This window comes from Mobula birostris, chromosome 1 (genome assembly GCF_030028105.1).
Source record: "Mobula birostris isolate sMobBir1 chromosome 1, sMobBir1.hap1, whole genome shotgun sequence".
NCBI classification, from domain to species: Eukaryota; Metazoa; Chordata; class Chondrichthyes; order Myliobatiformes; family Myliobatidae; genus Mobula; species Mobula birostris.
The window spans coordinates 223,364,422-223,392,009 of record NC_092370.1 but is presented as its reverse complement, the minus strand read 5'-3'; the positions used below and the strand labels follow the sequence as shown (position 1 = coordinate 223,392,009).

General features: G+C 48.0%; 1 protein-coding gene across 1 annotated transcript in view; it reads right to left on the bottom strand.

Moving 5' to 3' along the window:
* The window catches only part of nudt14 (nudix (nucleoside diphosphate linked moiety X)-type motif 14), a 198,750-nt gene extending 194,504 nt beyond the window's left edge, over nt 1–4,246 (bottom strand). Inside the window, exon 1 of the mRNA XM_072272442.1 lies at nt 4,226–4,246. The gene's annotated coding sequence lies outside the window, so the exon portion shown is untranslated. The remainder of the gene's footprint in view (nt 1–4,225) is intronic.
* Between the last annotated feature and the right edge of the window lie 23,342 nt (nt 4,247–27,588).

Sequence of the window (27,588 nt, the reverse complement as noted above, 5' to 3'; positions counted from 1 at the left end):
TGTTCTGCTGAATATTGTGGACGTGCTACATTGGCACTGGAATGTGTGGTGACATTTGTGAGCTGTCCCCTGCACATCTCTAGATTTTGTTGGTTGTTAATGCAAACAACATGTTTCACTGCATGTAACACACATAAAAGGGTCTCGGCCTGAAATGTTGACTGCACCTCTTCCTAGAGATGCTGCCTGGCCTGCTGCGTTCACCAGCAACTTTTATGTGTGTTGCTTGAATTTCTAGCATCTGCAGAATTCCTGTTGTTTGCGTTTCACTGCATGTACTTGTGATAAATAAATCTGATCATGCGCTGTACTGTTCCACATTCTGTGTTCTCTGTGTGGTTGACAGCCAGAGCACACAGAACTGTAGCAGACAGCTGGTGTGTATGTCTGTCTGTTGTCTCTCAGCCTGGGACGCCGGAGCAGTGAACAAGGGCATTCCTGGGAGCGTGTGGTCCCGCGGCTCCCTCTGCTGGGCCTCCATACAAACTGCAGGCGGGTCTTCCGTTGGGGAAATCATGCATCCTGCCTCCCAGGAGAGGAGGGAGGGGAGTAGGGGAAGGAGGAGGAGAGGAGAGTGTGGTAAGGAGGAAGGGAGGGGAGTGGGAGCTGGAGAGAAGGGAGAAAAGGGGAGAGGAGAGGATAAGAGAAGGGGAGAGGAGGGAGGGAAAGGGGACAGGAGTGAGCGGATAGGAGCAGGAAGGGGTAGGGAGAAGAGGGACAGTGGGAAGAGTTGAGGGATGTGGAGGGTAGAACAGAGGTGTGGGGCGGGTGGAAGGGACTGGGAGGGTGGGAGGGAATGTGGGGAGGGGAATGGGGAGATGAAGAGAGGGGAGGTTGAGGTGAAGAGAGGGCAGGTTGACGAGAGGAGTGGAGGGGGAAGGACTGGGGGAGCAGATGGAGTAGGGAGAGGAAGGGTAGGGAGGAAAGAAGCAGAAAGGGCTGGGGAGGGGAGAAAAGGGAGGTCATGAGGGATCGGATAGTGTTCATGTTCATAGGGAGCTGTGAGTGGTTGTTCACGTGTTACAGAAAGTCGACATGGGGTGGCCCCGTAGCGTAATGCATATTGTACCGGGGATCCAGGGTTAGTTCCTACTGCTGTCTGAGGAGTTTGTACGTTCTCCCTGTGACCGCGTGGGTTTCCTCCGGGAGCTCCAGTTTCCTCCCACATCCCAAAGGTGTACTGATGGGTAGGCTAATTGGTCATTGTAAATCGTCTCTGATTAGGCCAGAGTTAAATCGAGGGTCACGGGGGGGGGGTGGCTTGAAAGGCCACGAGGCCTACTCTGTGCTGTGTCTCAATAAGTAAAAAAAATTCAGGCGAGACAAGTGATTAAGTGGGCAAATGGTATGTTTGCCTTTAGAACAAGAGACTATGATTATCGGAATATGGAAGTCTCATAGCAATTATACAGGCCCCTGGTGAGACCACACCTGGAGTACTTTGTAAACACAGAGATTCTGCCAATGCTGCAACTCTTGAATAACACACACAAAATGCTGGAGGATCTCAGCAGGTCAGACGGTGCCTATGGAGAGGAATAAACAATCGATATTCGGGGCCAAGACAGGAACGATGCCAGAATAAGAAGGTGAGGAAGGAGAAGCACAAATTGGCAGGTGCCAGGTGAAACCAGTTGAGGGGGAAGGTGGGTGGGTGGAGGGAGCTTGAAGTAAGCTGGAAGGTGATAGGTGGAAAGGGTAAAGGGCTGAAGAAGAAGGAATCTGATAGGAGCTGACAGTCGACCATGGAAGAAAGGGAAGGAGGCCGCCCGAGGGAGGGGATGGGCAGCTGAGGAGAGAATGAACTCTTCTGAACTTAACAACACCTCATTGATTTCACTAACTACCGGTAATTCCCCACCCTCACCCCCACCATTCTCTAATTTCTGATTCACCATTGTTGTTCTCCTCTCACCCCTTCTCTTCTTCTCTGCTGCTCATCACCTCCCTCTGGTTTCCTCTGGTGTTTGACATTTCTACCCTGGGGAAGAGACTGACTGTGTATCTTATCTATGCCTCCCGTAATTGTAAAGCCTCAATCTGGTCTCCCCTCTGCCTCTGATACTGTCACAATGAACCACCCAAGTTTCTCCAACTCCTCCTTACAGCTCATCCCCTCTTATTTGTCAGCATGCTGGTCAGCCTCTCCTGCAGCCTTCCCGCCGTCCCCGTAATGACAGAGACCAGGACTGCACGCAGCACTCCAACTGCATTCCGACTAAAATTTGACAGGGCTGCAGCATGACCTCCTTACTCTGATACTCAGCACCCAGACTTTTTCCAGTGTTTGGGTGGGAGAACCAGAGGTCATGGGTTAAGGATGAAAGGTGAAAAGTTCAAGGGGAACATGAAATGGGTTGTGAGGGTGTGGAATGAGCTGCCAGGGAAAGTGGTGGATGTGAGCTCGACTTCAATGTTTGAGAGAAGTTCGGAAAGGTACATGGATGGTAGGGGTATGGAGGGCCATGGTCCAGGTGCAAGTTGATGGGTGCAGGCAGTTTAATTTTTTTGGTATGGACTGGATGGGCCGAATGGCCTGTTTCTGTGCTATATTTTCTAGTGTGCCGTCTGCCTTCGTTTTCACCTTATCCACTTGCAGAGTCACTTTCAGTGAACCGTGGATCTGGACCAGAAGTTGCCTCTGCACCTCAAAGCCATTAAAAGGCCCACCATTGACTCTACTCTTGCTCCTTTTATTTCAATATGTACATTTAATGTCAGAGAAATATATACAATATACGACCTGAAATTCCTTTTCTTCGCAAACATTTCAGGTTAGAATCACAATCAGATCCAGATTCACTTATCCACACGTACAGTGAAATGTGTCATGTGTGTTAACAGCACAGCACGATCTAAGGATGTGCTGGGGGCAGCCGGCAAGTGTCACCACACATTCCGGTGCCAATATAACCTGCACACCATGTTCAGCAGAGCAACACAGAACACAACAAGCTACAACACGATAACAAACAGCAAAACAATCTCCCTCTCTCTCTCTCTCACACACACACACACACACACACACACAGACTCACTTACTCTCTCACACGCACGCGCACGCACACACACACACACACACACACACACACACACACACATGACAACACAATAACAACAGCAAAACAAGCCCCATTTCTCTCTCTCACACACACTCTCACTCTCTCACGTGCACACACACATTCACGCTCTCACGCACACACACGGACAAACTCACACACACACACACACATGACAACACAATAACAACAGCAAAACAAGCCCCATTTCTCTCTCTCACACACACTCTCACTCTCTCACGTGCACACACACATTCACGCTCTCACGCACACACACGGACAAACTCACACACACACACACAAATGACAACACAATAACAACAGCAAAACAAGCCCCATTTCTCACACACACACACACACACACACACACACACACACACTTTCACCCACACACACACACACACACACACACACACACACACTTTCACCCACACACACACACTCTCATGCACACATACATGCACTCATTCACTCATACACACACTCACTCTCCCACTCACACACACTCATACACACACACAATTTTCCAACTGGGGACAGGCTGTGTTCAGCCTCCAGCAGACTCAGGGATTCACAGACATTGAGCTTCAACCTCCCCAGCAGATTCACAGAAACACAACGACCAAGGCTTCCACAGACTTCCAATTGACCTATGAGCTTCAATCTTTGGTCTTTGACCTCTCAAAGTGCAACACCTCACACTCCTCAAAGGATGACCCCCACAACCTGCAATCCTGTGTCCTACTCCCTCTATCACGTCCCTCGGTAGGGAGATCATACCTGGTGAAGTACTCCAGCTGCTAATCTCAGGACCCTACATAATTGGAACAAAAGTCTGGCATATCAATTTCAGTACTCCAAGTTGAGGGATCTATATTGACCAGAGTTCTGCAAGAACATCCCTGATCTTCCCTTCAACACCCTGGTCTTCCCTTCAACACCCTGGTCTTCCCTTCAACACTCTGGTCTTCCCCGTGTTCAGGGAAGCAGTTGGGTCTTGAATAATACACACAAAATGCTGGAGGAACTCAACAGTTCAGGTAGCATCTTTGGAGGCAAATAATCGGTTGATGGTTTGGCCCAAGACCCTTCATAGGGCCCTGTGCTTCCTTTGCAAAAAACAATCACTTACAGCCTCAGCTTGGGAAAGTCAGTAAGTTACTTACTGTCCGTTATGTCGCTGGCACTTCGGGCAGCAGTGAAGGTCCTCCACCTCTGTCTGTCCTTGGCCATCTTCTCTCTTGTGTCCCAGGCGTGGGTCAGGGTCCTCATTTCTGCCTCTGCGGAATGGCACCAAGTTGTCTTTGGTCTCCTGTGTTCCCTCTTCCCTTCAGGGGTCCAATGAAGTGCTGTCTTAATGATGGAGTTGGCCTCTCCTCTCATCACGTGTCCATCCCACCTCCTCATGTCCTCGTGATGACACTGAAGGGTTAGGGTGTGGTTGGTGATCTTTCTCAGCCAAAAAATACAGTCATACGTCAGCATTCTGACCTGTAGAACAGTGTGGACGGAACACAGCTTGGGAAAGCAGCCAACACGATCAAGTACCCCACCCACCCTGACATTCTCCCTTTTACAGAATCCACCAGGCTCTATCCCCACTGTTATCAGAACTCCTGAATGGACCCGTCTGTAAGAGTAGCACTGCATTCTGAAGAATCAGAACTAGACTTATTATCACTGACGTACGGTATGGGGTGAAATTTGTTGTTTTGCAGCTGCAGTACAGTGCAATGCATAAAAAATTACTATAATTTGTAATAAGGAAAATAGTAAAATAAGTCGGTAGAAAGAAAGCAAAAATTGAGGTAGTGTTTGTGTGTTCATTATCCATTCAGAAATCTGATGGTGAAGGGGTAGAAGTTGTTCCTGAATCATTCAGGCTCCTGTACCTCCTCCCTGACAGTAGTAATGAGAAGAGGACATGCCCCGGGTGGTGAGGACACAACAGACTTGATATACAGGAATCCGGAGCAACTCAGAAAGCACTAAAGGAACTCCGCTGGTCAAGCAGTGTCTGTGACTCAGACGAACAGCCTGGATCTGAAATACTGACTGTCCAACTTCCTGCACAGATGCTGCCCGACCTACTGAGACCCCAGCATCCTGTGCACTGCGCCATATTCTACGTTTTGTTTTACTTTTTACTGCCTTGAGGTATTTATCTATGGAATGATCTGTCTGGATGGCATACTAACAAAAGCCTTTCTCTGTGACTTACTACATATGACAATAACAGCAGACTCTGGCAGATTTCTACAGATGCATGGTGGAGGGCATTCTGACTGGTTGCATTGGGGGCTCCAATGCAGGGAACTGCAGGAAGCCCCAGAGGGCTGTAAACTCAGCCAGCTCCATCACAGGCACAACCTCCACACCACTGAGGACATCTGCAAGAGATGGGCCCTGAAGGCGGCATCCTTCACGAAAGACCCTCACTGTCTGGAATGTGCCCTCTTCTTCACCTAGGAACAGGAGCCTAAAGACACACTCGATGATTCAGTAATAGCTTCTTCTCCTCTGCCATCAGATTTCTGAACGAATGGTCCAAAACCACATGAACACAATTTTTTTTGTAATTTATGGTAATTTTATGTCTTTGTTCTACTGCAGCAAAACAACAAATTTTATGTCCTACAAGACAGCGATACTAAACCTGATTCTGATTCTGATTCTAAACCAAACCTGGGACATGGAGAACTGGACAAGTGACCATGTAGTACTGCCTTATGTCCACTGGGAGGTACCAGTGCCCCATTCTATCACCCAGGCAACGCACAACGCTGGCTTTCATCAGTCAGGGCATTAAACATTATGTTGCAGTTCTATAAGTCGTTGGCGAGGCTGCACGGATTACAGGGTATAGTTTTGGTCATTCTGTTATAGGAAAGATGTGGTTAAACTGGAAAGAGTACAGAAAAAGATTTACGAGGGTATTGCTGGGATTAGAGGGCCTGAGGTATCGGGAGAGGTTGGCCAGGTTAGGTCTTTATTCCTTGGAACGTAGGAGAACGTAGGAGAGATGTTTAAAATTATGAGAGGCATGGATTAGGTCAACAGTAACAGTTTTTTCCCCAGTATAAGGGAGACCAGATCTAGAAGGCGTAAGTTTAGGGTGAGAGGGGAAAGATTTAAAAGGGACATGAGGGGCTACTCACGTTGGGGGGAGGGTGGAATAAATGGAATGAGAAGAAATGACTGAGGCAGGGACAAAGGTATCATTTCAGAAGCACTTGCATATGCATGTGGAAGGAAGGGACTTAGACGTTAACGGATGAACAGAGTAAATTGGGACTAACTGGGTGGACACCATGATTGGCATGGACTAGTTGGACCACAAATGGGTATCACTGAATTGTAGCTGAAAGAAGATTATAGCTGGGAGCTTAACATCCAAGAATATGCATTGTTTTGAAAGGACAGGCAGAAAGCCAGAGGGGGGTGTGGTGGCGCTCCGTTGGTAAAAAAAATGAAATCAAATAATTAAAAAGAGGTGCCCAAAGGATGCCTTGGTAGAATCAGCAAAGTCAGTGATTCCTAAAAAAGAAAAAAGCACAAACAATAAATGGATGACAGATGAAATCAAAAATCTAATGGAAGAAAGGAGAGAGAAGAAAGCAAATCCTATAGAATATAAGTCCTTAGATAAAAAAGTTAAAAGCTTATGTCAAAAAGCCAAAGAAGAATGGTTAAACCAGGAATGTGAGCAAATAGGAAGAATCCCTATTACTGATCCAAAAAGGTTACATCAACAAATCAAGAATATCACTGGTAAAAAGCTCCTATGTTCTTCAGGTGGATGTTTGAAAGCAAAGGACGGTACCATTATCATGGAAAAAGACGAGATTATGAACAGATGGGCTGAGTATATTCAGGAATTGTTTAAAGATGATCGAGGCGAAAAATCAGAAATTAAGAAAAACATTGAAGGTCCAAGTATTTTAAAATCTGAAGTTTGTAATGCAATAAATAAGATGAAGAAAGGAAAGGCAGCAGGTCCTGATGAATTAGTACTAGACCAAATTATTGCCCTTGAAGATTATGGAATTGAAAAACTTACTGATTTAATCAATGATATTTATGAGACTAGAATAATACCAGAAGAGATGAAAAAAATCAGTATTTATCACTCTTCCTAAGAAAGCTGGAGCAATAGAATGTGAATTACATAGAACCATCAGTTTAATGAGTCATATCACCAAGATACTTCTAAGAATTTTGATGACAAGAACTAAAAGTAAGATACAAGCTGAAATAGGCAAAGAACAATGTGGTTTTGTGAAAGACAAAGGTACAGGAAATGCAATATTGATGTTAAGGATACTATCAGAACGAGCTATTCAAGCGCAAAAATATTGTTTGTTTAATTGACTGCACAAAAGCATTTGATAAAGTGAAGCACAATAAGTTATTTGAAATATTACAGAAAACTCCAGATCTAGATTTGAAAGACCTCCACCTAATCAGAAATCTGTACTGGGAACAAACCGCCGCTGTAAGAATAGATGGAGAAGTGAGTCAATTTACGAAAATCAAGAGAGGCGTTAGACAGGGGTGTGTTTTCTCCCCTGATTTATTTAATGTGTACAGTGAAACAATATTACAAAAAATAAGAGACATCTTGGGAATCAAAGTTGGTGGTGAAAACATCAATAACTTTAGATATGCAGATGACATTGTGTTAATTGCAAGTACAGAGGATGAACTACAAAACTTAATTGATATAATTGTTGAAGAAAGGGCAAAAATGGGTCTATCTATCAATTGCAAAAAGACAGAATGTATGGTGATATCCAAAAAGAAGGAGAATCCTATCTGCAGGCTGAGAATAAATGGCTAAGACATAAAATAAATACAGAACTTTTGCCACTTAGGAAGCTGGGTGACATCAGATGGCAGGTGCGACTTGGACATCAAAAGAAGAATAGGGATGGCAAAAGACACCTTTACGAGAATGAAGAGTATACTGACTAATACTAAACTAGACATGACAACCCGCCTCAGAGTACTGAAATGTTACGTTTACCCAGTTATGTTATATGGCTCAGAATGCTGGACAATATCTAGTAACATGAGGAAACAAATTGTAGCAGCAGAGGTGTGGTTTTTGAGGAGGATGCAAAGAATATCATGGATGAAACGAATATCTAACGAGGATGTCATGAACAGAGCAAACACAAAAAGAGAAATAATGTATGAGATCATGAAAAAGCAACGTGACTTCATTGGAAATGTGATTAAGAAAGAGGAGTTAGAATGCACGGTAATTATGGGAAAGATTGAAGGGAAGAGGGAAAGATTGAAGGGAAGGAAGCAAGAGGAAGACAAAGACAAATGATGATGGGGACAGCAGCCAGAGCACTGGAAATGAATACCAATGAATTGATCCACTTGACCAAAAACAGGAGTGTGTGGGCCATGGCAGTCAAAGCTCAAACTGGGCACGGCACCTGATGATGATGATGAGAAAGAAGTGACATAGGATCAGAAGGTATAGAATCATTGTGGGTAGAGTTAAGGAATTGCAAAGGTAAAAAAGACCCTGATGGCAGTTATATACAGGCCTCCAACAGTAGCAAAGGAGTGGTCTACAAATTACAACAGCAGATAGATAATGCATGTCAAAAGGGATTTCAATATGCAGTTAGATTGGGAAAATAAGGGTGGTGCTGGATCCTAAGAGAGGAAAATTGTAGAATGCCTAAGAGATGGCTTTTTAGAGCAGCTCATGGTTAAGCACATTAGCGAATCAGCTATTTGGGGCTGGGTATTGTGAAATGATCCAGAACTGATTAGAGAGCTTAAGATATATGAACCCTTAGGAGACAGTAATCAAAATATAATAGAACTCACTCTGCAATTTCAGGAGGAGAAGCTAAAGTTAGATGTATCAGTATTACAGTGGAGTAAAGGGAATTACAGAGGCATGAGAGAGGAGCTGGCCAAAATTGATTGGAAGGGAACACTAGCAGGGATGACAATGGAGCAGCAATGGCTGGAGTTTTGGGGAGCAATTCGGAAGGTGCAGGATAGATACATCCCAAAGAAGAAGTATTTTAAAGGCAGGATGCTTCAACCGTGGCTGACAAGGGAAGTCAAAGCCAACATAAAAAACTAATTGAAGGCATATAATAGGACAAAAATTATTGGGAAGTTAGGGGACTGGGAAGCTTTTAAAAATCAACAGAAGGCAACTAAAATGGTAATAAAGAAGGAAAAGATGGAATACAAAGGTAAGCTAGCCAATGATACTAAAAGAGATTCCAGAAGTTTAAATAAGTGTAAAAGATTGGCGAGAATAGAAATCAGATGACTGGAAAATGATGCTGGAGAGGTAGTAATGAGGGACAAGAAAATGGCAGATGAACTGAATAAGTATTTTGCTTCAGTCTTCACTGTGGAAGACACTAGCAGTTTGACGGAAGTTCGAGAGTATCAGGGGGGTAGAAGTGAGTGCAGTTGCTATTACTAGGGAGAAGGTACTTGGGAAACTGAAAGATCTGAAGGTAGATAAGTCACCTGGACCAGATGGTCTACACCCCAGGGTACTGAAAGAGGTAGCTGAAAAGACTGTGGAGGCATTAGTATTGATCTTTTAAGAATCAATGAATTCTGGCATGGTTCCTGAGTAGTGAAAAATTGCAAATGTCACTCCACTCTTCAAGAAGAGAGAGAGGCAGAAGAAAGGAAATTATAGGCCAGTTAGTCTGACCTCAGTGGTTGGGAAGGTGTGGATCGATTGTTAAAAATGTGGTTTTGAGGTACTTGGAGGCACATAATAAAACAGGGTGAAGTCAGCACGAGCTCCTTAAGGGAAAATTGTGCCTGATAAATCTGTTAGAATTCTTCGAAGAAGTAACAAGCAGGGTAGACAAAGGAGAATCGCTTGATGTTGTGTACTTGGATTTTCAGAGGGCCTTTGATAAGGTGCCACACATGAGGCTGCTTAACAAGCTACGAGCCCGTGGTATTACAGGAAAGATTCTAGCATGGGTAAAGCAGTGGCTGATTGGCAGGAGGCAGAGAGAGGGAATGAAGGGTATTGTGAGAAGTTTTGGGCCCCTTTCTAAGAAAGGATGTGTTGTCATTAGAGAGGGTTCAAAGAAGATTCATGAAAATTATTCTGGGATTGAAAGGCTTATCATATGAGGAGGATTTGATGGCTCCAGGCCTGTACTCACTGGAATTCAGAATAATGAGGGGATCTCATTGAAACCTATCGAATAGTGAAATATAGACTGGATGTGGAGAGAATGTTTCCTATAGTGGGGGAGACTAAGACCAGAGGACAGCCTCAGAATAGAGGGACGTCCATTTAGAATGGCGGTGAGGAGGAATTTCTTTAGCCAGAGTGGTGAAATTGTGGAATTCATTGCCACAGGCCAGGTCATTATATATATTTAAGGCAGAGTTTGATAGGTTCTTGATCGGTCAGGGCATGAGGGGATACGGGGAGAAGACAGGAGTTTGGGGCTGAGAAGAAAATGGATCAACCACGATGAAATGGCGGAGCAGACTCGATGAGCCAAATGGCCTAATTCTGTTCCTTCATCTTATTGGAAAAGTCTACAAAAACTGGTGGATACAGCCCAGTCCATCACGGGCAAAATCCTCCCCACCATTGAGCACATTTACACATGAAAGTAACATCTGTCCTCAAGGAGCCCTCCATCCAGGCCATGCTCTCTTCTCATTGCTGCAAACGGGCAGGAGGAATGGGAGCCTTCGGTCCCACACCACCAAGGTGAGGAACAGTTATTACCCTCCAACCATCAGGCTCCTGGACAAGCATGGACAACTGCACTCACCTCAACTCTGAACCGACTCCACCAACTCCAGACTCACTTTCAAGAGGTCAGCAACTCACTCTGGATAGTTTGCATTTTTGCAGCTTGTCTTCTTTCGCACATCGGTTGTTTGTCAGAAATTCTAATGTATTTCTTTATTTGCATTTTATTATCTGCATTTGCCTGAAAGGAAATTAGCTTCAAGGTAGTTTTGTGTTAGCATATATGTAATTTGGTATTAGATTTTACTTGGTCTTATTACAGTGCCAGCAACCCAGGTTCAAATCCCCCAGTGTCTGTACGAACTTCTGCATTCCCCCCGTGACCTGCACGGTCAACCAAAGGTTTTGTTATCTTTTACAATCGCAAGACCCTGCTAAACATTAAGAACCTTAACTACTGCATGTCTACCCATCAACGAGTTGCTTGTTGGCGGAGAAAGTGAAGGAACCGGACTTGGTGCGGATCCTGCTGCTGCCTGCATCGGAGGGGCGTCAGAGCACAAGGGCAGCGTGCGCTCGAACAGCGAGTGATCATCGTAGTTGCTTCTCTTGTGATCGCGAGGCCCTTTTGGACGTTGGTGGTGTGGAATGCTGCAAGTCTAATCCATTGGCTTATTGGCGAATGGCAGGGGAGCTGTGTGGCTTCAGTCACAGCAAGGACTAGACGTCAAACCACGGTGTCGCCTGTTTGCAGCTGCCCGGGGGAAGCGTCAGAGCCTGGAGTGCTGGGGGCAGAGTGGTGTGGTGTCCACGCTGGAGTCAGTGCTGCCCCCCAGAGTTTGCTCGGCAGAAGACAAGCTGTATTGTGTTCAATTCCAGACTGCTGCAACATTCATGGACTTAGGGACTTGGACTATATCTTTTCCTGTGGTACTAGATTTTACTCCTGTCGTGTATGTGCTACATGTGCCTTGAGCTGTGTGTGACTGTCCTGTGTTTGTCACCTTGGCCCTCATTTGCCTGTTATACATGGGTATTCATCAAATCAAATCAACTTTAATTATTATTCAAGCCATACAGAGATACAACTAAATGAGACAGCATTCCTCTGGGGCCAAGGAGTAAAACATTCAAAATAACAAGCAAACATTCAGAAAGAACGAGTAACATATTTCAAAATATTAAGTGAGGTAGCATATTCACTCAGAAAAAAGAACATGTATAGAATCCAAGACCCTGAGCGACAATGCCTGGCAGTCTCCTGCAGTCTCCTAGCTGTGTACAGATGCACACGATCCAGCCTGTTGTTCCACTGCCCAAACAGAGGAGGGCAGCACCAATGGGCGAGAAATCGATGTTCATACCATCAGGTTGGAGGCTACCCAAATGGAATGTAAGGTGGTGTTCCTCCAACCTGAGTGTGGCTTTGTCATGACAGTGGAGGAGGCCATGGATGGGCATGTCGGAATGGGAATGGGAAGTGGAATTAAAATGGGTGGCCACTGGGAGATCCCACTTTTTCTGGTGGACGGAGCGTAGATGCTCGGCAAAGCGGTCTCCCAATCTACATCAGGTCTCACTGATGTACAGGAGGCCACACCGGGAGCACTGAACACAGTAAATGACACCAACAGACTCACAGGTGAAGTGTCGCCTCACCTGGAAGGACTGCTTGGGGCCCTGAGCTGTTTAATCCACTAACCGGTGCAACATTGGGATGGGGAAGGAAACTGGAGCAACCAGAGGAAACTGGGGAAAACTTACTAACTTTTTACAGACAGAGATGGAATAGCACACAGGTCACTGAGGCTGTAAGACGTTACGCTATATGGTGCTGCCGGAACAGTTCTGTAGCAGTAAATTCTGCTTTCTGCTTCCTTTTTACAACCTTGATGTACGTGCGTATGGAATGACCTGTTTGGACAGTATGCAGATTAAATCTTTCCACTGTGTCACATTATGTAGATAAGCCTACAAGAGGAGAGGCTGTACTTGATCTGGTATTGGGGAATGAACCTGGCCAGGTGTCAGATCTCTCAGTGAGAGAGCATTTTGGAGATAGTGATAACAATTCTATTTCCTTTACCACAGCTTTGGAGAGGGAAAGGAACAGACAAGTTAGGAAAGCGTTTAATTGGAGTAAGGGGAAATATGAGGCTATCAGGCAGGAACTTGGAAGCATAAATTGGAAACAGATGTTCTCAGGGAAACGTACAGAAGAAATGTGGCAAATGTTCTGGGGATATTTGCATGGGGTTCTGCGTAGACTCATGGGTTCCAATGAGACAGGGAAAGGATGGTAGGGTACAGGAACCATGGTGCACAAAGGCTGTTGTAAATCTAGTCAAGAAAAAAGAAGAGCTTATGAAAGGTTCAAAAAACTAGGTAATGATAGAGATCTAAAAGATTATAAGGCTAGCAGGAAGGAATTTAAGAATGAAATTAAGAGAACCAGAAGGGGCCATGAGAAGGCCTGGGCAGACAGGATTAAAGAAAACTCCAAGGCATTCTACAAGTACGTGAAGAGCAAGAGGATAAGACGTGAGAGAATTGGACCAATCAAGTGTGACAGTGGAAAAGTGCGTATGGAACCGGATGAGATAGCAGAGGTACTTAATGAATACTTTGCTTCAGTATTCACTATGGAAAAGGATCTTGGTGATTGTAGGGAAGACTTTCAGTGGACTGAAAAGTTTGAGCATGTAGATATTAGGAAGAGGATGTGCTGGAAAGCATCAAGTTGGATAAGTCACCAGGACCGGATGGGATGTACCCCAAGCTACTGTGGGAAGCAAGGGAGGAGATTGCTGAGCCTCTGGCGACGACCTTTGCATCATCAACGAGGACCGGAGAGGTTCTGGAGGATTGGAGGGTTGTGGATGTTATTCCCTTATCCAAGAAAGGGAGTAGGGACAGCCCAGGAAATTATAGACCAGTGAGTCTTACTTCAGTGGTTGATAAGTTGATGGAAAAGATCCTGAGAGGCAGGATTTATGAACATTTGGAGAGGCATAATATGATTAGGAATAATCAGCATGGCTTTGTCAAAGGCAGGTTGTGCCTTATGAGCCTGATTGAATTTTTTGAGGATGTGACGAAGCATATTGATAAAGGTAGAGCTGTAGATGTAGTGTATATGGATTTTAGCAAGGCATTTGATAAGGTACCCCATGCAAGGCTTATTGAGAAAGTAAGGAGGCATGGGATCCAAGGGGACATTGCTTTGTGGATCCAGAACTGGCTTGTCCACAGAAGGCAAAGAGTGGTTGTAGGTGGGTCATATTCTGCATGGAGGCTGGTGACCAGTGTGTACCTCAGGGATCTGTTCTGGGACCCTTACTCTTCGTGATTTTTATAAGTGACCTGGATGAGGAAGTGGAGGGATGGGTTAGTAAATTTGCTGATGACACAAAGGTTGGAGGTGTTGTGGATAGTGTGGAGGGCTGTCGGGGGTTACAGCAGGATATTGATAAGATGCAAAACTGGGCTGAAAAGTGGCAGATGGAATTCAACCCAGATAAGTGTGAGGTGGTTCATTTTGGTAGGTCAAATATGATGGCAGAATATAGCACTAATGGCAAGACTCTTGGCAGTGTGGAGGATCAGAGAGATCTTGGGGTCCGAGACTATAGGATACTCAAAGCTGCTACGTGGGTTGACTCTGTGGTTAAGAAGGCATATGGAGCATTGGCCTTCATCAATCATGGGATTGAGTTTAAAAGCCAAGAGGTAACGTTGCAGCTATATAGGACCCTGTCAGACCCCACTTGGATTACTGTGCTCAGTTCTGGTCACCTCTCTATAGGAAGGATGTGGAAACCATAGAAAGGGTGCAGAGGAGATTTACAAGGATGTTGCCTGGATTGGGAAGCATTCCTTATGAGAATAGGTTGAGTGAACTCAGCCTTTTCTCCTTGGAGCGACGGAGGATGAGAGATGACCTGATAGAGGTGTACAAGATGATGAGAGGCATTGATTGTGTGGACAGTCAGATGCTTTTTCCCAGGGCTGAGATGGCTAGCACGAGAGGGCACAGTTTTAAGGTGCTTGGAAGTAGGTACAGAGGAGATGTCAGGGGTGAGTTTTTCACGCAGAGAGTGGTGAGTATGTGGAATTGGTTGCCGGCGGCGGTGGTGGAGGCAGATGCAATAGGGTCTTTTAAGGGACTCCTGGATGGCTACATGGAGCTTAGAAAAATAGAGGGCTATGGATAAAGCCTAGGTAGTTCTAAGGTAGGGACATGTTCGGCACAGCTTTGTAGGCCGAAGGGCCTGTATTGTGCTGCAGGTTTTCTATGTTTCTGTCTCAGAACATATGACAATAATACACCGATTACGATACCAATAGGGCTATAGGTCTAGTAAAACAAAAGCTTCACCCCATCAGAGAAGTTTCTTACCCCCAGCAGTTAATCTGATCAACCATTCTATTTAGCACCCCTATCCTCTCTATTTACCCTGTCACTGCACTGTAAATATCTTAAACCATTTTTACAATGCTGTTTATATTGTAAATACAGTTTGGGATTTATATATTTATGCACATTTTATACCACATCAACCTTTAACTTTATTTTTGTATAGTTTCTTATTCTTTACAATTGTTGAATGTTGTGTTTTTGTTGCATGTTGTTCTCAGCCCAAAACACCATAGCAAATTCCTAATAAATGTTAATGTATGGTTTATGGTGAATAAAGTTGATCCTTGATACTCTCGCCTCAGCTGGCTCCAGCTCACTTGCGTTTGGTGTGACCCACTGAATCCATCACTAAAGAGCTGGCTACTCCCTGCAGAGTTAACCTGAAACCCTGGTGTTGTGATGAACCCACCCTCAGGAATCCTCAACACCTGACATCAGCCCCTCTGTACCAATAAAGGGGCTCCGAAACCTGGGCCTCTGTACCCCTCCCTCTGCGACTGAATCTTTGACTTCCTCACTGGGAGGCCAACGTCAGTGCTGATCAGAAGTAATATCTCCTCCTTGCTAACAATTAACACCATCACACCTCAGGGGTGTGTGTTAGCCCAATGCTCGAATCTTTTTACACACATGACTGTGTGGCTTGGCACAGTTCAGACACCATCTATAAATGACAGGATCTCAGCTGGGGATGAGTAGTAGGCGTAAGATAAATTGGCTGGTTAAATGGCGTTGCAACGACCTCACACTCTGTGTCACAAGATAAAGGAATTGATGGTGGACTTCAGGAACGGGAAGATGGGAGAACGCACACCAATCCTCACCGAGGGCTTGGCAGTGGAAAGGGTGAGCATCTTCAGGTTCCTGGACATCAAACTCTCAGAGGACTATCCTGGGCCCAACGCATTAATATAAACTAGAATGGCATACAAGGGGCTCTGTTTCTTTTGGAGACTGAGGAGGTTTGGTAAGCTGCCGAAGACTAGCACATTTTGATTGACGTATGATAGAGATCATCCTGCCTGGTACGGAGACTCAGTACACAGGATTGCAAATGGCTGCAGAGGATTGTAGACTTACCAACTCCATCACAGCATCATGGGCACCACCCTCCCACCATCTACAACATCTTCAAGAGGGAAGGTGGGCATCCATCGCTAAGGACCCTCCCCATCTGGGACACGCCCTCATCTCATTACTACCATCAGGGAGGAGATACAGAAGAATGAAGCCCCACAAAGGTTCAGGAACGGTTTCTTCCCCTCGGCCATCAGATTTATGAATGGGCTATGAGAAAAAAGAACATTACCTCATTAATTCTTTTCTTGCACTATTTATTTATTTCAGTAATTTATAGATTTTTGTGTCTTGGCACTGTACTGCTGCTGCAAAACAACAAATTTCACATCATGTGTCACTGGTGATAAACCCGATTCTGATTCAGGTTCTATTCTGAGCTTCCAATGGAAGTGACACCAGTCACACTGCACCTCCAGTGAAGTCTGCTTCGACTCCAGGTGAAAGTCACGGGGAGTTGAATCATTTCTCACTCCCCTTCGACACAGCAGAGGATATTTTGATGCTCATAGGTCATAGTATTTAATAAAAAGGAAGCTTGGATAATGAACTATACACCCTTTGCCTCCTGTCATGGATATATTTTAGTTAAATTATGTTCAATTATTGCTGAATTCATACGTACTTGAAACTAAATAAGGACCTCACAAACAAGAGAAAATCTGCAGATGCTGGAAATCCGAGTAACACACACAAGATGCTGGAGGAACTCAGCAGGCCAGGCAGCATCTATCAGTCGACGTCTTGGGCTGAAACCGTTTGGCAGGACTGGAGCGAAAAAATGCTGAGGAGTAGATTTAAAAGGTGGGGAGAGGGGAGAGACTATCAGTTTCCACAAGGTGATGGGTGAAACCAGGAGGGGGAGGGAGGAAGTAAAGAGCTGGGAAGTTGATTGGTGAAAGCGACAGAAGGCCATGGAAGAAAAGTGGGGAGGATCACCAGAGGGAGTTGATGAGTGGGCAAGGAGAAAAGGTGAGAGAGGGAGAAGGGGGATGGGACATGGTGAAGGAGAGGTGGGGTGGGGGTGTTACTGGAAGTGCGAGAAATCAATGTTCATGTCATCAGGTTGGACTACACCTCCCCTCCCACAGTGTAACCTGTCCTCGGTACCACCCCTCCCACAGTGTGACCCTCCCTCAGTACCACCCCTCCCACAGTGTAACCTGTCCTCAGTACCACCTCTCCCACAGTGTGACCCTCCCTCAGTACCACACCTCCCACAGTGTGACCCTCCCTCAGTACCACCCCTCCCACAGTGTGACCCTCCCTCAGTACCTCCCCTCCCACAGTGTGACCCTTCCACAGTGTGACCCTCCCTCAGTACCTCCTCTCCCACAGTGTGACCCTCCCTCAGTACCACATCTCCCACAGTGTGACCCTCCCTCAGTACCTCCCCTCCCACAGTGTGACCCTCCTTCAGTACCTACTCTCCCACAGTGTGACCCTCCCACAGTGTGACCCTCCCTCAGTACCATCCCTCCCACAGTGTGACCCGCCCTCAGTACCATCCTCCCACAGTGTGACCCTCCCTCAGTACCACCCCTTCCACAGTGTGACCCTCCCTCAGTACCACCTCTCCCACAGTGTGACCCTCCCTCAGTACCACGTCTCCCACAGTGTGACCCTCCCTCAGTACCACCCCTCCCACAGTGTGACCCTCCCTCAGTACCATCCCTCCCACAGTGTGACCCGCCCTCAGTACCATCCTCCCACAGTGTGACCCTCCCTCAGTACCACCCCTTCCACAGTGTGACCCACCCTCACTACCACCTCTCCCACAGTGTGACCCTCCCTCAGTACCACGTCTCCCACAGTGTGACCCACCCTCAGTACCTTCCCTCCCACAGTGTGACCCTCCCTCAGTACCTCCCCTCCCATAGTGTGACCCTCCCTCAGTACCACCCCTCTCACAGTGTGACCCTCCCTCAGTACCACCCCACCCACAGTGTGACCCGCCCACAGTACCCCCTCCCACAGTGTGACCCTCTCTCAGTACCTCCCCTCCCACAGTGTGACCCTCCCTCAGTACCACCCCTCTCACAGTGTGACCCTCCCTCAGTACCACCCCTCCCACAGTGTGACCCGCCCACAGTACCCCCCCCCACAGTGTGACCCTCTCTCAGTACCACCCCTCCCACAGTGTGACCCTCCCTCAGTACCACCCCCCACAGTGTGACCCTCTGTCATTCACCCCCTCCCACAGTGTGACCCTCTGTTCGCCCCCTCCCACAGTGGAACCCTCTGTCATTCGCTCCCTCCCACAATGTGACCCTCTGTCATTTGCCCCCTCCCACAGTGGAACACTCTGTCATTTGCCCCCTCCCACAGTGAGACCCTCCCTCAGTACCTCCCCTCCCATAGTGTGACCCTCCCTCAGTACCACCCCTCTCACAGTGTGACCCTCCCTCAGTACCACCCCACCCACAGTGTGACCCGCCCACAGTACCCCCTCCCACAGTGTGACCCTCTCTCAGTACCTCCCCTCCCACAGTGTGACCCTCCCTCAGTACCACCCCTCTCACAGTGTGACCCTCCCTCAGTACCACCCCTCCCACAGTGTGACCCGCCCACAGTACCCCCCCCCCACAGTGTGACCCTCTCTCAGTACCACCCCTCCCACAGTGTGACCCTCCCTCAGTACCACCCCCCACAGTGTGACCCTCTGTCATTCACCCCCTCCCACAGTGTGACCCTCTGTTCGCCCCCTCCCACAGTGGAACCCTCTGTCATTCGCTCCCTCCCACAATGTGACCCTCTGTCATTTGCCCCCTCCCACAGTGGAACACTCTGTCATTTGCCCCCTCCCACAGTGAGACCCTCCCTCAGTACCACCTCTCCCACAGTGTGACCCTCTCTCAGTACCACCCCTCCCACAGTGTGACCCTCCCTCAGTACCTCCCCTCCCACAGTGTGACGCTCCCTCAGTACCACCTCTCCCACAGTGTGACCCTCCCTCAGTACCACCCCTCCCACAGTGTGACCCTCCCTCAGTACCTCCCCTCCCACAGTGTGACCCTCCCTCAGTACCACCTCTCCCACAGTGTGACCCTCCCTCAGTACCACCCCTCCCACAGTGTGACCCTCCCTCAGTACCTCCCCTCCCACAGTGTGACCCTCCCTCAGTACCACCCCTCCCACAGTGTGACCCTCCCTCAGTACCATCCCTCCCACAGTGTGACCCGCCCTCAGTACCATCCTCCCACAGTGTGACCCTCCCTCAGTACCACCCCTTCCACAGTGTGACCCACCCTCACTACCACCTCTCCCACAGTGTGACCCTCCCTCAGTACCACGTCTCCCACAGTGTGACCCACCCTCAGTACCTTCCCTCCCACAGTGTGACCCTCCCTCAGTACCTCCCCTCCCATAGTGTGACCCTCCCTCAGTACCACCCCTCTCACAGTGTGACCCTCCCTCAGTACCACCCCACCCACAGTGTGACCCGCCCACAGTACCCCCTCCCACAGTGTGACCCTCTCTCAGTACCTCCCCTCCCACAGTGTGACCCTCCCTCAGTACCACCCCTCTCACAGTGTGACCCTCCCTCAGTACCACCCCTCCCACAGTGTGACCCGCCCACAGTACCCCCCCCCCACAGTGTGACCCTCTCTCAGTACCACCCCTCCCACAGTGTGACCCTCCCTCAGTACCACCCCCCACAGTGTGACCCTCTGTCATTCACCCCCTCCCACAGTGTGACCCTCTGTTCGCCCCCTCCCACAGTGGAACCCTCTGTCATTCGCTCCCTCCCACAATGTGACCCTCTGTCATTTGCCCCCTCCCACAGTGGAACACTCTGTCATTTGCCCCCTCCCACAGTGAGACCCTCCCTCAGTACCACCCCTCACACTGTGTGACCCTCCCTCAGTACCACCCCTCCCACAGTGTGACGCTCCCTCAGTACCACCTCTGCCACAGTGTGACCCTCCCTCAGTACCTCCCCTCCCACAGTGTGACGCTCCCTCAGTACCACCCCTCCCACAGTGTGATGCTCCCTCAGTACCACCTCTGCCACAGTGTGACCCTCCCTCAGTACCTCCCCTCCCACAGTGTGACGCTCCCTCAGTACCACCTCTGCCACAGTGTGACCCTCCCTCAGTACCTCCCCTCCCACAGTGTGACGCTCCCTCAGTACCGCCTCTGCCACAGTGTGACCTTCCCTCAGTACCTCCCCTCCCACAGTGTGGTGCTCCCTCAGTACCGCCCCTCCCACAGTGTGACGCTCCCTCAGTACCACCCCACCCACAGTGTGACCCTCCCTCAGTACCTCCCCTCCCACAGTGTGGTGCTCCCTCAGTACCACCCCACCCACAGTGTGACCCTCCCTCAGTACCTCCCATCACACTGTGTGACCCTCCCTCAGTACCACGTCTCCCACAGTGTGACCCTCCCTCATTACCTCCCATCACACTGTGTGACCCTCCCTCAGTACCACCCCCCCACAGTGTGACCCTCTGTCATTCACCCCCTCCCACAGTGTGACCCTCTGTCATTTGCCCCCTCCCACAGTGGAACCCTCTGTCATTCGCCCCCTCCCACAATGTGACCCTCTGTCATTCGCCCCCTCCCACAGTGGAACACTCTGTCATTCGCCCCCTCCCACAGTGAGACCCTCCCTCAGTACCTCCCCTCCCACAGTGTGACGCTCCCTCAGTACCACCCCTCCCACAGTGTGACCCTCCCTCATTACCGATGCTCCCACAGTGAGACCCTCCCTCAGTACCTCCCCTCCCACAGTGTGACCCTCCCTCAGTACCTCCTCTCCCACAGTGTGACCCTCCCTCAGTACCTCCCCTCCCACAGTGTGACCCTCCCTCAGTACCACCCCTCCCACAGTGTGACCCTCCCTCAGTACCTCCCCTCCCACAGTGTGACCCTCCCTCAGTACCACCCCTCACACTGTGTGACCCTCCCTCAGTACCTCCTCTCCCACAGAGTGACCCTCCCTCAGTACCACCCCTCCCACAGTGTGACCCTCCCTCAGTACCACCCCTCAAACTGTGTGACCCTCCCTCAGTACCTCCCCTCCCACAGTGACCCTCCCTCAGTACCACCTCTCCCACAGTGTGACCCAACCTCAGTACCACCCCTCACACTATGTGACCCTCCCTCAGTACCACTCCTTCCACAGTGTGACCCTCCCTCAGTAACACCTCTCCCACAGTGTGACCCTCCCTCAGTACCTCCTCTCCCAGTGTGACCCTCCCTCAGTACCACCCCTCCCACAGTGTGACCCTCCCTCAGTACCACCCCACCCACAGTGTGACCCTTCCTCAGTACCACCCCTCCCACAGTGTGACCCTCCTTCAGTACCACCCCTCCCACAGTGTGACCCTCTGTCATTCGCCCCCTCCCACAGTGAGACTCTCCCTCAGTACCACCCCTCTCACAGTGTGACCCTCCCTCAGTACCACCCCTCCTACAGTGTGACCCCCCCTCAGTACCTCCCCTCCCAGTGTGACCCTCCCTCAGTACCACCCCTCCCACAGTGTGACCCTCCTTCAGTACCACCCCTCCCACAGTGTGACCCTCTGTGTTCGCCCCCTCCCACAGTGTGACCCTCCCTCAGTACCTCCCCTCCCACAGTGTGGTGCTCCCTCAGTACCGCCCCTCCCGCAGTGTGACCCTCCCTCAGTACCACCCCTTCCACAGTGTGACCCTCCCTCAGTACCTCCCCTCCCACAGTGTGGTGCTCCCTCAGTACCTCCCCTCCCACAGTGTGACCCTCCCTCAATACCACCCCTCCCACAGTGTGACCCCCCCTCAGTACCTCCCCTCCCAGTGTGACCCTCCCTCAGTACCACCCCTCCCACAGTGTGACCCTCCCTCAGTACCACCCCTCCCACAGTGTGACCCTCTGTCATTCGCCCCCTCCCACAGTGAGACTCTCCCTCAGTACCACCCCTCTCACAGTGTGACCCTCCCTCAGTACCACCCCTCCTACAGTGTGACCCCCCCTCAGTACCTCCCCTCCCAGTGTGACCCTCCCTCAGTACCACCCCTCCCACAGTGTGACCCTCCCTCAGTACCTCCCTTCCCACAGTGTGACCCTCTGTCATTCGACCCCTCCCACAGTGAGACTCTCCCTCAGTACCACCCCTCCCACAGTGTGACCCTCCCTCAGTACCTCCCCTCCCACAGTGTGACCCTCTGTCATTCACCCCCTCCCACAGTGAGATTCTCCCTCAGTACCACCTTTCCCACAGTGTGACCCTCCCTCAGTACCACCCCTCCCACAGTGTGACCCCCCCTCAGTACCCCCCTCCCACAGTATCACCCTCCCTCAGTACCACTCCTCCCACAGTGTGACCCTTTGTCATTCACCCCCTCCCACAAATGAGCCTCCTTCACTCCTAACTCTCAAAGAGTGTAACCTCCTGATATACCATCCCTCCCAGTCCAGTGTGCAGGGTCCCAAGCTGAAACATCAGTAAATCCTCGTTCCCCCTTTCCCCATCCCACAGGTGCTGCCCAGTCCGCTGAATTCTCCCAGCAGACTTTTTGTTGCTCTGGGTTCCAGCCTCCGCCATCTCTCGTGAATCCACAAGTCTTTGTCAGTGGTTTGAATCAACAAATTTTGAAGTGAGCTGCTAACAGTGTTAGAGCCATAGAATCATAGAGTACTACAGCACAAAAACAGGCCCTTCAGCCCATCTAGTCCACACCAAACTGTTATTCTGCCTAATCCTATCGATCCACACCCGGACGACAGTCCTCAGTATCCCTCACATCCATGTACTTATCCAAATTTCCCTTAAGTGTTGCAATCGGACCCACTTCCGCTAGCAGCTCATTCCACACATTCACCACTCTCTGAATGAAGAAGTTTCCCCTCTGGGTCCCCTTGAATATTTCACCTTTCACCCTTAACCTATGACCTCTAGTTCTAGTCTCACCAATCTCAGAGGGGAAAAAGCCTGTTTGCATTTATCCTATCTATACCCCTCATAATTTTGTCTACTTCTATCAAATCTCCCCTCATCCTCCTAACTCCGGGGATAAAGTCCTCATCAACCCTTCCCAAAAACTGAGGTCCTCAAGTCCTGGCAAGATCCTTGCAAATACAATACTTCAAATTTGGGCTTGTGATGGTCTTACAAATTCCAACAAAACATCCCAACTCTAGTTTATGACCCTCTCTACCTGTGACGCCACTTTCAAGGAATTATAGACCAGTATTCTATTTAATTCTATCTTTATTTAATGAGCCAGTGTTGTTGATGTGGGAATTTCTGACCAGACACGCAGACTCCTGATTCACCCAGCAGAGGGCGCTGGCAGCCGTCGGGAATCTCCAATCATCGCCGCGAATTCGGTCAAATGGTTACTATGATATGACAATCCCACAGTATCCCAGCAGGAGCTCAGATGAATACCTACTCGAGTTAGAAACTGCTTTTTTCCTTCCTGTTGGGGAGTTGAGAGTCAGAGGCCAGATCAGGTTGGGGGGTGGGGGGGGGTAATTGTCTCTTTGTGGAACTGGAATTGGTTTATTCAAGATTGTTTACTGTCATTCTTCAGTAAACAAGTGTAAAGGAGAACAAAATTATTGTTACTCTGGATCCGATGCAGCATAAGAACACAATAACTATGAATAAATACAAGAGATTCTGCAAATGCTGGAAATCCAGATTAAATCCTGGGAAATTCAGTTTAAGATCCTGCTGGTGACGCACGACAATTTGAAGGTAGAAAACAAAACAAACGGAAGTATAAATTACTGTATTAATCACACCTATTCTTGGAAAAATTGGCACATGTATGAAGATTCAGTGGGAAGCTTGCCTTGCACAATATACAGATCAAACCATTACACAGTGCAGTGAAGGTAGAACAAGGTAAAACAAAAGCAGAATGCAGAGTAGAACATAGAAATCTACAGCACATTACAGGCCCTGTTGTGCCGACCATGTAACCTACTCCAGAAACTGCCCAGAATTTCCCTAGCGCATAGCCCTCGATTTTTCTACGCTCCATGTCCCTATCTACAAGACTCTTAAAAACCTATTGTATCTGCCAAAAGACCCTATTGTGTCTGAAAAAAGTATCAGTTACAGAGAGTAGGTAAACTATAAAGTGCAAGGTCATAATGAGGTAAGTTGTGAGGTCAAAGGTCCATCTTATTGTACAGGAGGTCTGTTCAATTGTCTGATTAGAGAGGGATAGAAGCTGTCCTTCACCTTGGTGGTAAGTGCTTTCTGGTATGTTGTATCTTCTTCCCAATGGGAAGGAGAGAGAAGAAGAATGCCCGGGGGTGGGGGGGGGGGTCTCTGGTTATGCGGCTGCTGTACGGAGGCAGTGAGAAGGATAGACAGAGTGCATGGAGGGGAGTGAGATGTGCTGAGCTGTATCCACAACTCTCTGCAGCTTCTTGCAGTCACAGGCAGAGCTGTTTCCGTACCAAGCTGTGATGTCTTTCAGACAAGATGCTTTCTGTGGGCATTTGTGAGGGTTGACTGCCACGTGCCACATTTGTTTTTAGCCTCCGGACGAAGTAGAGGTGTTGGTAAGCTTTCTTGGAAAGGATGGTGCTGAGGGAGCCCTGTATCAGTTCTGAAGAGACCCCTCATGCTCCAAAGATGAATTCTGCATCTCTTATTCTATCTCATTGTGGCTCTTGCACCCTATTTGTCCACCTGTACAGGTATTCCACTTTCCCTGTAACTGTAACAGTTTGTACACATGACAGTAAAAACAATTGACCAATTTGCCACTAGATTTTGCCTTCTGTAACACAGGAGATTCCGCAGTTGCGAGAAATCCATGAGCAACACACACAAAATATTGGAGACACTCAGCAGGCCGGGCAGCATCTATGGAGGGGAATAAACAGTCAGAGTTTTGGCCTGAGATCCTTCATCAGGACTCGTGATTTAGCACTTTTTTTTCCTTTTTCTATTTCAATAAGGTTGAATAGGTTAGACCTTGTTCCCTGGAACATATGAGAATCAAGAAGAATTTGATAGAGGTCTGCAAAATTATGAGGGGTATAGATACTGTACGGTAAATACAAGCAGGCTTTTTCCACTGAGTTCAAGTGAGACTAGAACCAGTGGTTTAGGGTGAAAGGTGAAACATTTAAGGGGGACATGAGGGGGATCTTCTTCACTCAGGGGGAGGTGAGAGTGTGGAGGAGCTGCCAGCTGAAGTGGTGGATGCAGGTTCATAGAACATAGAACAGTACAGCACAGTACAGGCCCTTCGGCTTCAAATTTACGTAAGTACATGGACAGGAGGGGTGTGGAGAGCCTAGAGGGGCCAAAGGGCCTGTTTCGGTGTGCAGTGCTCTTGGACTCTACGTTCATTTGTACAGAATTATCAGTTAGATGGTACACTGGCAAAAGCTGTTCACTGTACCTCAGTACATATTACAATTATCAAAACCTTTCCCAATTCGGAACGATCTAACTTAGCTCAATCTACAATTACAGCCGTCACTTACATATGCCCTCGCCCCATTGAACCAGAGGTATAGAGTTGTTATTGTTTCCTATGCTTGCTTGTATTTTATATAATCACCTATATACATGTGATTGAATTTCCCAGCAATTATAGTACAGTTATTTCTGTATTTTTCTAGAAACTTATTAGTTTTCAGTAACAGGTTTCATGCCATATGAATCTGGCTATTTTATAGGTAAATTGTCATCAATGGAATTTGTTGTATTATCTCTACTCCGAGAATGAAACAACCATGACTGTTTTTTCCGGTGTTGTTTCTTTATTCTCTCACCTTTCTCTTGTTTGTCTTTCATTCTTGTAACATTTAATAAACCGGCCAGAAGTAACAATTTAATTCCTCACTCTTGACTTCTGAAAAATCTTTCATAGAACATAGAATAGTACAGCACAGTACAGGCCCTTCGGCCCACAATGTTGTGCCAACCTTCAAACCCTGCCTCCCATATAAGCCCCCACCTTAGATTCCTCCATATACCTGTCTAGTAGCCTCTTAAACTTCACTAGTGTGTCTGTCTCCACCACTGACTCAGGCAGTGCATTCCACGCACCAACCACTCTCTGAATAAAAAACCTTCCTCTAATATCCCCCTTGAACTTCCCACCCCTTACCTTAAAGCCATGTCCTCTTGTATCGAGCACTGGTGCCCCGGGGAAGAGGCGCTGGCTATCCACTCTATCTATTCCTCTTATTATCTTGTACACCTCTATCATGTCTCCTCTCATCCTCCTTCTCTCCAAAGAGTAAAGCCCTAGCTCCCTTAATCTCTGATCATAATGCATACTCTCTAAACCAGGCAGCATCCTGGTAAATCTCCTCTGTACCCTTTCCAATGCTTCCACATCCTTCCTATAGTGAGGTGACCAGAACTGGACACAGTACTCCAAGTGTGGCCTAACCAGAGTTTTATAGAGCTGCATCATTACATCACCACTCTTAAACTCTATCCCTTGACTTATGAAAGCTAACACCCCATAAGCTTTCTTAACTACCCTATCCACCTGTGAGGCAACTTTTAGGGATCTGTGGACATGTACCCCGAGATCCCTCTGCTCTTCCACACTACCAAGTATCCTGCCATTTACTTTGTACTCTGCCTTGGAGTTTGTCCTTCCAAAGTGTACCACCTCACACTTCTCCGGGTTGAACTCCATCTGCCACTTCTCAGCCCACTTCTGCATCCTATCAATGTCTCTCTGCAATCTTTGAAAATCCTCTACACTATCTACAACACCACCAACCTTTGTGTCATCTGCAAACTTGCCAGCCCACCCTTCTACCCCGACATCCAGGTCGTTAATAAAAATCATGAAAAGTAGAGGTCCCAGAACAGATCCTTGTGGGACACCGCTAGTCACAATCCTCCAATCTGAATGTACTCCCTCCACCACCACCTTCTGCCTTCTGCAGGCAAGCCAATTCTGAATCCACCTGGCCAAACTTCCCTGGATCCCATGCCTTCTAACTTTCTGAATAAGCCTACCGTTTCGATCACAAAAGTATCAGGATCCAACCTATTTTGCCTGAAGGCAGCAGCATGTGGGAGTGAAACTGCTCCAAACTGCAACAAACAGTGTGTAACAATCAGTGTGTAACAAACTGTGTAACAGTATGTAACAATCAGTATGGTAACAATCAGTGTGTAACACTCTATGTGTAACAAACTGTAACAATCAGTGTGTAACAGTGTGTAACAAACTGTGTAACAGTGTGTAACAATCAATATGTAACACTCAATGTGTAACAAACTGTAACAATCAGTGCGTAACAGTGTGTAACAATCAGTGTGTAACACTCAATGTGTAACAAACTGTAACAATCAGCACAGAGAAGATAATTTCAG